Consider the following 10,335-nt stretch of genomic DNA (forward strand, 5'->3'; position numbering starts at 1 on the left):
AGGCGAGCCCGGGGTGCTGGTGGCTGCGCCCACCCGGGGGCCCCCCCCGCTGCAGCCTCCGTGGGACCCGGGCTGGCAGGGGACCCCCCCTGGGGAGCAGGAAGGGTGGAGAGGGGTTATGCTCCTGGCAAGCCTCGAGGGAGGGTTTGATCACAGGCAAAACGCTCATCCCACAAAGCGGCTTCTCCTTCCTCTTTCTCTAACCCAGAGGGCTGCTTTGCCCGCGTTCAGCCCCAGCCCGAAAAGCCAAAACTGAAGCAAGGAAGCCTGAAATAATCTATTATTAAGCTCTGGGAACTGATAGGAATCCAAGCAAAAGGAAAGCTTGGGTTTCTGCTGCTTTCCTGCGGTTGGCATTTTGGAAAGGCTGCCGGAGGACACACACGTCTCAGGGCGAGCGAGGCTGCGGGAGCTGAGGCATGGGGCGGTGGGGGGCAAGGGCCAGGCCTGCAGGGCACCACGATGCCATGGAGCATCGTCCCCTCGGAGGCTCCAGCAGGGACCAAGGGAGCCCCTGCAGCCATGACCCAAGCCTGGATCTCGGCGAAGCTCATCCCTGCAGCTCTCCCTGGCACTGGGGTGCAGCAGCGCTGCCCATGCCCAGACCCTCCACAACCCCATCCCCAGCAGCCCCCCACTGCACCCCAAAGCTCCCCACCATCCTCAGCCTTCCTTGAGCGCAGGTACCATGGATTGTGCCAAACCATTTTGTGATGTGCTGACTAAAACAAGCTCTTGGGCCAGCACATCTATTCCCATGTGTGCTGTGACGCTGTTTTTAGAACCAGTACCTGCAGCACTCCCGAGCTATGGAGAGAGTTGGGGTAAAACCTGTGGTCAGGTTACTGGGACAGTGTAAATCAGTTAACCAAAGAGAAGCGATTTCCTTGGTGAAGGTCATGCTCGGAAGAATGGGGGAATTTGCCAGAGCAAGGATGGCAAATTTCTGTCTCAAAACATCGCCACAGTTTGCGCAGGTTGAGCTGTTTCTAAGCAGATGCAGCAATTTGTTCTGGCTAGCGAGGGCAGCTTGTGGCAAGTGCTAATCCCAGCTCTTGGGTCAAGCCCCTCAGGAGGAGGGAGCGGGCCCTGCTCACAGCCCTCACTCTTCCGGAGACACTGAGCATCAGGGAACTGCAGCTTAAACCCCAGTGTAATCCCCACACAAAGAGGTGGTCACTGGTAATGGGTTTACCTGCTTAATTCTCCCCGGCCGTTCCTGGCTCTCAGGGTTTTCCCTTCCCCGCTAACTCAATGCTGCAGGAAACTCTGCTTCCCACATTAAGCAGATTGTCTGCAACAGTACAGGCAAATGCATTTATCATGCCGAATTCCCGAGCCGTTACACCGTGGTGTTTCCGGGATATGAATCCTCTGTCGCTCACATCCTCCCCTGCCCCGTTTCCGGAGCTGGACCGCGACGCATTTATCACCCGGGGCACGGAGCATCTTCGCTCCCCCCTGGCCCCTGAGGCTCTTCCCCTGGGACCATCTGCTGTCACCTCCAAACGCACAGAGGAACCCTGGTGCATGCGGTGACCACCAAAACACCTCCCACCCCTGCTGCCAGGGCCTCTGCCCCACACAGCCCCAAGGGAGGGGGTCCTGGGTGATGGGGACACCTGGGACAAGCTCAAACCACTCTCCATCACCCCAAAAATACTGTTTCTCCGCAGAAATTATCCCAACATGGATTTTCTCCTTTTGCAGGACAGGAGCCTGGAAGGACGGTGGGTGGGCACCCGCACATACGAAAAGAGCAGACCTCCACAACGTGCCTCAGAAGGGGTTTCTAGACTCAGATTAGCAAACACTGGCCTAACTCTGGAAGGAAAGGCTCTGTTACAGCACTGCTGGGCAGGACGCTGCTCCCGGCCGTGCCCATGCTGGGCTCCTGAGGAAGCAGAGCTCACACCACTGCATTTGCTATTTCGGATGCGCCCATGGCATCTGGGGAGCCCTGGCAGTGGGCTTCTCCTTCAGGCTGCCCTTTCTAAACAGCCTGAACCGCATTTACCCTGCAGCTGATGTTCTTTCTTTTTTCTTTTTTTTTCTTCTGAGATGCTAACAGTTTCTGTGGATCTGTCTGGTTGTTATTAGAAAAATGTCCTAGGTCCACCAAGGCTGCTGGCAGCAGGCTCCTTCCTCCCTTCCCTGTCCTGGACCCCTGAGGCCCAGGAACCGACTCTCAGGAGGAGCCGCAACGCCAGCGTACAAAGAGCAGCAGGGCCTGGCTCAGATGCCAGATTTACCACCATTCCCAAAACACACCCAGCCTCAGGAACCACCACGTGCCTCAGTTTCCCCACTGCAAAAACGGAGTTAAATACCACTCAAGGCAACACCAGTGAGAAACCAGTGCCCTAGCAGAAAGGACAAGCCCCTGTTGTCCTACCTGCCACATGCACCCATTGCTGGGGGCTTTGGCGTTTTCAGAGCACTCAGGCTCCAGCCGCAAAGAACCAGTGTGGCCTGATCCTGCATCCTGGCCTGGCACAGCTGGCTCTGCCGGACCCACAGCGACCACGGAGCTCATGTCTTCTTCTCTTCTGCCGTGCACCCGAGCAGTCACCTGCAACACAGAGGGACCGACACTGTTATTGGTAAATGCAGGCACTCCTCGCGGCTCATTTCATCGCACCATGAACGTCCCTCACCAGCACTGCCACCTCCCCTGCTTCTCTCCGCACTCCAGTCATTCAGTCCTTCTCCCTTTTTCTGTGATTTGCAATAGTCACTGTTTGCTCGCACGAAAACCCGATTCCCTGGGGCCGTAGCTGACAGCTTCCATCACTCAGGGTATGGTTTTATTTAGCCATTACAGCTACATCCTGAATGTGGCCATAAAGCACATTTATCCTTTATGACTGAACTCGGTGCCAAATTAGTCTCAGTTTACGGCTCGTGCTCTCTACGCGGTGTTTACCGTGGGCTTTGCCGTGCCTACGCCTACACTCGCTGCCGCCTGTAACTGGGAAATGCAGGGGAGTGAGAGAGAGAACAGCCCCGGGGGAGCAGCCTACGTGCGGGGGCCGCGTTCCCCTCCCAAGGATCAGCTTCACCCGGGAAGCGCCGCAGCGGTGCCGCACACCCCCTCCTGTTCCCACGCCACCCGTGCTGCACCCACCCTGGCTTCCCCAGAGGGGCATCGCCAATGCCTGGCCCGGGCAGGGGACCATGCCGCTGGGCTGCCCAGGAGCAGCAGCATCCCCACGGTGCCACAACCGGTCCTGCTGCTGGTGGGCAAAGTCCGAGGGGTTACCAGCAGGCAGCTCGCCTCCCCCAGCCAGCACCACAGCAGGAAGCCTTTCTCGGCAAAGATTAAGGAAGTATCCAAAGAAAAATGCACCTGCCGGACCATAGCCCGTGCTCAGATCTACAGGCAAACCCTGGCAAACGCAAGTCAAGCCTTTCAAATGACAACTGCAATTGCCAGCTTGTTGTACTAAAACCACACTTTAAGCACAGGATAAAAATTTTCTAGGCAGAGCCATGAAAAGCTAACAACTTAGATAAATCAGGCTGCAAGATTTTTGCACTTTAGAGAACAAAGTCTCAAGCTCAGGTCCAAGCCCTCCTCTCCAAGGACAGTTCCAGCTTTGCAAAGCAAAACCAATTGCAACTCAAAGCCATCTGAACCCAATCGCTGCTCACCCAGGCAGATCCATCCTTGTCACCAAGCATGGAAATTCTATATATGGGAAGAACTTGCACCAAAAAAATGAAATTCTGTTTATTTTCATAGAAGTAGCTTTGGCCTAAACCCTTTGCTCTTGTAAAGAGAAGCAGCAGAGTTACTGACTCTTTTTACCCTCTTTTAATTACGTTTCTGAACAAAATGAAAACCAACAGGAAGGCTGTGGGGCACTGTCACAGCATCTTTGGTGAGATGCACGCTAGCCAAAGGTGCAATTCCAAAGCAAGACACTGCAGCAATGAATTAGAATTAAAATTCTGTTTTACCAATTTTCCTCAGAGTCTGGACAGGTTTTCCCCAACTTCCCCAATATGAAAAAAATCTTATTTTTTTTCCTAGCCAAACAACCTTTGTAAGCAAGAGCTTGAAAAGGGCATCCATAAGGGAGACCGTGCTCTTATAACATCTACCTATATCAAAACTCCGAAGATGGGAAAACGCATACAGGCAACTCAGGTTTCCCCATCCAGGTTCCTCCATATGCCAGGCATAATCCAGCAGGAGCAAAAAGGGGAATTTAGGAACAGGAGGGTTTTTCAGGATGCTTTTTGCAAAGAACAACAACAACAACAACAAAAAATGGCACCGCTAGAAATGCATTAACAGGGACAGTTCACAACCCCCAGCTGAGCAAGGCTGGGGGCTGCCAAATGGGGAGCAAAGAGGCTGCAGTCCTGCCTCCCAGTCCAGGAACTGGGAAACATTCCCCATATACAGGGAGATGTCAGCTGCCACAGTGCTCAGCACAGCCCAGGTAAAGATGGAGGGAGGGAAGGAGAGACGGAGGCATCACCCAGCTGAGCAGGGCGGCGCAATGGGCAGAGCCGGGCCCCGAAGGAAGCTGGCAAGAAGCCTGCTTGTGTGGGCTTGGGTCTTCTCTGTTCCCAGGCTCATTTCTAGATGGTTTCCTTCCATGCTGAAATTTTGTTAGGGGAAAAAAAGGATGGTGACAAAGCAGCAGGAAGGGAAAACCAACACAACCGTCTCTCACAGGCTCTGAAATGTTGCAGATGCCTTTCTGTCCAAAGGAAAAGGCCAGGGCATGGACGTTGTGCTTCAACCCTAGCTCCAAGCAACACCGTGTAGGCAAAATATCACCCTCCGCTCCCGTCCTCAACGCTGTGCCGGCTAACTCCAGCTCGTTCACCATTTCAGGCTTTAACTTTCGGTGCGTACCATGTAGTTTATATTGTGTTAAGCCCATCTAGACAGCAAGCAATTTCCTCATGCTTAACAGCCCTTCTGCTCCTCCCTGACATCCGCCGCACGCTGCTAAGCCCGGCCGATTAACACTGTCTCCACCAAAGAGCAGAGGAAGGCCCCCACGGCTCTTAAACACCATCCGCTCCTCCAGCCTGCCCAGGCAATTAGTCCTATAGGCTCCGGGTCTGTGTTTCTATAACGTACCTTCTTCCCTCTTAATGCTTGTTACCAACGTTAATTTATTGCGTGCATGTGCTATGGGTAGCAGAGCGCACGCTGCAACTTCAGGGATCGTCCTGCTCCCCCAGCCAGGGGCTGCTCCATCCCACTACTCCGAACCCTTCAAAGCCTTCTCTTCCCTTTCCACACTGAATGACAGGATTTAACCTTCACTTTATTTTTAGATCAGTAAAGTACTTTTTCTGGTTCCACCTCACTGCTCCTTTCCCCCTCTCCTCCTGCCCGCATCCTGCGAGCCCTGGTGCCTGGCGCTGCCCGACACGGGCTCCCCAGCCCCACGGCTCCAGCCCCACCGCCCACCTCTCCCAGCACACCTCCCTCTGCCACCACCTCACTTACGCCCCCACAAAGGAGTTAAAATCCTGGGCTGAGAGTTGTTTCTGCCCCACTTCAGTGCCTGAACGTCATCCAAAAGCAATTAAGGCAGCACACAATAACATCGGCGGTAGGAGTGAGGTCCTGCACAGACAAACGATGCGACAGCAGCAGCACCGACCATCCCTGTCCCCTCCAGGACTTGTACCCAAAGACATTGCCATTCATAAGCACAAATGCAATTTTTTTTCCCCCAAGCTGCCAGCACTGAACCCCAAGCCTGGGCTCCCTCCACCTCGTACATGGGGGTCTGCTGCGGTGCAGGACCTGCCGCCCAGCACCATCCCCCCACATGGTCCTCGTCCCACCCCAGGGGCACGGGTACCCACAGCAGCCCTGCTCACATCAGGCCAGCTTGACAACAAGACGGACAAGCTTTCTTGCAGCGCTTTTCAGGGACAGAGGGGATCCAGCAGCCCGCACAAGAGCGTTGCTCAGATTTAACTAAGCCTGGTTAGAAACTCTGGCTGTCTCGCCGGTGCCATTTCCATGTGTCCAGCAGCCCCAGGCAAAGCTGGCATTTATCTACGGGGCCAACACAAACTGCCACCGGGACACAACCCTTTAACTCTGACAAATCTGCAAATAAGTAAGTATCAAAAGGAAGAAGAAAAGAAGAAAGCGAGGGACCCGGAGGAAGGAATCCGCAGAGGGAACAAGTCCATCTGGGCTTGGCATTGGCATCTGCTCACCACATCACTGCTAAAAGGGACGACGGGTTCTGGCTGGCAACAAAGCTGCTGGCTCCAGCCCTCAGGGATTAGGCCTGTTAAAACACCAAGGGCTGCAGGCAGCTCTCAGCTGAAACGGGGGCCACACAGCTCGCCACCAGGGATTCCTGAAAAAATAAGATAGGTGGGTGCTCCCCTGCCCCGGCTGGGCTGAGTCCCAAGCGGTGCTGCCGGCGGCGGGGAGCCAGGGGGCTGCGGCCAGCGTCACCTCTGGTTTCTGTCCTGGGAAGCCATTCCTTCCTGCCTGCTCTTTATTTATTCCACGTGTTTATTTTCTATACGGTTCGCCCTGAAATACATCAGTGTGTGCCTTTCTAGGCTTTCCTGTCCCGCTGGGGACAAACCTGACATATGTGGGATGACATGGAAGACTGGATCAGCCGTCACCACTATTATTGTGCTCCGGCTTTTGCCAGCACTGCAGAGGCTTTATGGGGTTTGGGGGGTTTTTTTGTTTGTTTGTTGGCTTTTGGGGCTTCTTTTTCTTTCTTTTTTTTTTTTTTTTTTTTCTAAACTGAACTGGTGCTTTTAACACTTGCAATCTTCAGCCTTTTCAAAAGTTAGAAATGAAAAATACCTCTGCTCAAATCTACTTTTCCACGTTTTCATGAAAACAGAAGGGTGCCCTGGGGCATCCCAATGGAGCAGCGACCGTGGGTCCTGTTCTGCAGGGCATAACCATGCTCACCAGCCCCACCGGGACCTTAATTCTGTGCCTTTTGGGACAGAGCATTTACACACACATCTTAGTCCAGGAAGAGGCATTTTTCTACCCACCAGCTCGTTTTGCCTGTGTTCCGCAGTGCCTTTGTAGGATGTTTGGGAGGAAGCGTGAGACAGCGTTTAGCACCCTAGTCCAGGACTTTGGAGAAAAGCCCATCCGTGACCCACCCCAGAAGCTCAGCATAACCATGGGACAGACACTCCAACGCTGTGGACCAGAGATGTTTTCCTCTCCTTGTTACGGGGAGGGATAAGGACAAAACACCGGCACTGAAGCACTTCCATGGTGCAGAGGTCCCACAGCCCAAGTTAAGGTCAGTGAGCTCTATTTTTCCCCAAAAACTTACTCCTGGGTCCAAACTGAGCACTGGTTGTTTCACATGAGAAGCTCCTTTGCTGATGACCTCGTGGGAGGTCAGTGACTCCAAAGCACCATTACTTTTCCAGAAGGACCCTGTGGTTTTGCCTGCCTTCGTTACACATCCCAGGGGGGGCACAGCCTACTGCTGGCTCGGGTGCCGAAGCCACCCGGGTGGCTGGGCACGCTGCCCAGCATGGCACCAGCCCCTCTGTCTGCCCCTGCTGCCCTGCCCACCTCCAGGCCATCGGCCACCTGGGGGGTGGCAGCAGGATGCTCAGCCCCAGCTGGAGCGGTGCTGAGCCACCATCACCACTGCAACCATCCCCCAACCCAAGGATCAAGAATGAGAATTAAAATTAAAAAAAAAAAAAAAAAAACACCACACAAAAAAACCCCTCTTTGAAATCAGTTTTAAGTAAACAAAAAATTGATCTCACAAGCTTCAGAAACCACAAGCATAAATTTGGGTTTGGCTGGGTTCTGTGTTTTGCTTGGGTTCTTCTGCATCCCATATGAAGCCTATTTTAAGATGATTTGCCTGAGCAGTTCGGCGTATCAGCAGGGCTAACATGCACTCTGCAGTCACCTAGGAGCCACTGCTGTCCCCATGGCCACCAGCTCCCCTGGAGCAGCGACAGGCAGAGCTGGCCCGAAGCACAAACAAAATCCCTTATGCCTTGGGCTCCTGGTACGATGGGCAAGCTCTGGCATGAGCTGGTTGTGTATGCCCAGGAAATGAAAAGTGGGGAAAGGTAAAAGCATGCCCTTCCCAGGAGGGAAAAAAGGGGAGGGAGAGAGAGAGAGAGAGAGAAGTGGGGGGTGGGAAGGAAGGGAAAAAAAGGAAAGAAAAAAAAGGAATTCTATACCCTTATTTTATTCCAGCGGATTGCACAGCATTCAGTCAGCAGACTGGAGGAAGGTCTTGGGTCACATCAGGAAAAACACCGTGCTTATGAGCATTAGACCAGCTCCTTTCTGTCTCTGCACCAAGCAGCAGTCACTCTTCATCCCTCGCATGGAACAAAGACATTAGGAGAGGCCAAAACTGCGATGGGGCGATACGGAGCTGCAGTTTTGACCTGGCCTGTGTTTGGATCTGGGCTCAGCACCCAGCGAGCTGTGGATCTAAACCTCTCTGAGGCTCAAGGAAGGGGAGGATCATCTAGCTAGATATTGGCTCGGCTTCACGTGTTGTTACAAATAACACAAATAAAATACAAGAAAGCCAAGTCGTTCTCGCTTGTTGGGTAATTGCCCCCAGATCAGACATCTACATCTTCAGCAGGCGTAAAAGCATAAAGAGGAAGGGAAATGAGGGTTGCTGGTGTCTGTCTGGAGATTAGCCTGGGCAGCTGGAAGAGCATTAAGATATATCCTGAATTTCAGAGAGAAAAAGGGGGCAAAAAAAGGGAAAAGAAACCTAACTAAAGAGACAGGATGGTTTGCTTGTTGCCTTAAAGTGCATGGAAGCCTGTCAACCACACAGCCCGACAAACGGCTTAGGGTAAAAGCGAGGGAAAACACCATGCCGGCCCCGGGAGCTCTGTCCCTCCCTGCAAAGGCCATCGCTTTGCAAGGCGAGGGGAGAGGAAACTGCGGAGGAGGAAAGCAAGCAGACAAATTGCTAAATGAAAAGGCAAAGGAGATGCTGGAGCAAATGCTGCGCGAGGCCAGGGCACAGCCACAGCCGGGAATCCCAGAGCTTCGGCTCACAACAGCAAAAGTCGGGTTTATGCAATGCTTCCTGAGCATTTCCACATTCAATCCCGCAGCCCTCCAGGCAAGATTCCTGCCAAATCACAAGCCTTGGCTCACAGGTGAATATCACAAAAAGCAGAAAAAAATGCACAAAGAGATATCATTTCTAGCAAAGCATTTCTTGTTTCCTCTTGGAGAAACTCTGGAGGTTATTTGCAGCCTTTAAACCAAGGAGAGACCGACACGGCGCAGGCAGTGGAGGAGGACAGCAGCAGCTGCTGAGTAATGATACTTTACACTTACAGATGCTTTTATCCCTGCTTCTCTGAGCACTTCATGGGAGATAGCAGGGTGTTCTTATCAGTCACTAGTTATGTGGAAGCTGAGGCACAGCTCAGAGTGAAATACTTTGGTCTTTCTTAAGACAGTACTCTGGAGGCTTATTTGGGGGGTACATGGCAAATTGCCCTCCTTCAGCCGTGCTCTCTGCCGTAGGCACAACAGGGGAAAGCAGACTGCCCGGCTGTGTCCGGAGGCTGGAGCTGGGGAAAGGCGGATTGCACCCCTACCTCTGCCCGGACTCCCTCCCCCTTAAACGCTCTTGTCTAGAATCACACGGGGAGGTTAAAAGGAAGGAGAGGAGAGCACGGGGAAGTTTTCGTTTGTTACCAGACTTTGCAGCTATTTAAGGCTTCTATAACTAAAGTCTTGTACATTTTGCAAAAACTTCTATACAAAGCCTGATGCAAAGCAAGATGAAATCCTTGTTGAGGCCTGTAGTATGGATAAGTAAGAAAATACCCACTAAAACCCCTCATGATGCCTGCAGTACAGATAAGTAAGAAAATACCCCTTACTTTGACTTCTTATTTCTGAACAGCAAAACCTTTCAGGGACAGCCTAGTGAGCCACAATTATTTAACGCTGTGGATCTGCACATGGTCTTCCATGTGAATGCATTCACCTACACTCAATACCTGCCAACTTCGGCTATCCTTACACATAGCAAAGGATGTAATTATGCCAGCTTACACACAGCTCCCCAAACTCCTGCCTCCAGACACCACTGCTTCTGGTGCTCTTTTGCACCACCAAGAACTATTAGCAATACATAGGCGAGGAAAACTACACTTTTGAGGGACCTGAAATGATCTCACGCTGGTAAAAACCACACTTCCAGATGGTACACACGTTCAAGTGCAAAAGTCAAGTCCCTTCCCCATCCATACTCTGGACAGTACATCCAGGGAATGGCTGTATTTACATATAGAATCATAGAATCATCTAGGTTGGAAAAGACCTTTAAG

This window comes from Egretta garzetta, unplaced genomic scaffold (assembly GCF_000687185.1).
Source record: "Egretta garzetta isolate BGI_Z169 unplaced genomic scaffold, ASM68718v1 scaffold1, whole genome shotgun sequence".
In the NCBI taxonomy this organism is placed as follows: Eukaryota; Metazoa; Chordata; class Aves; order Pelecaniformes; family Ardeidae; genus Egretta; species Egretta garzetta.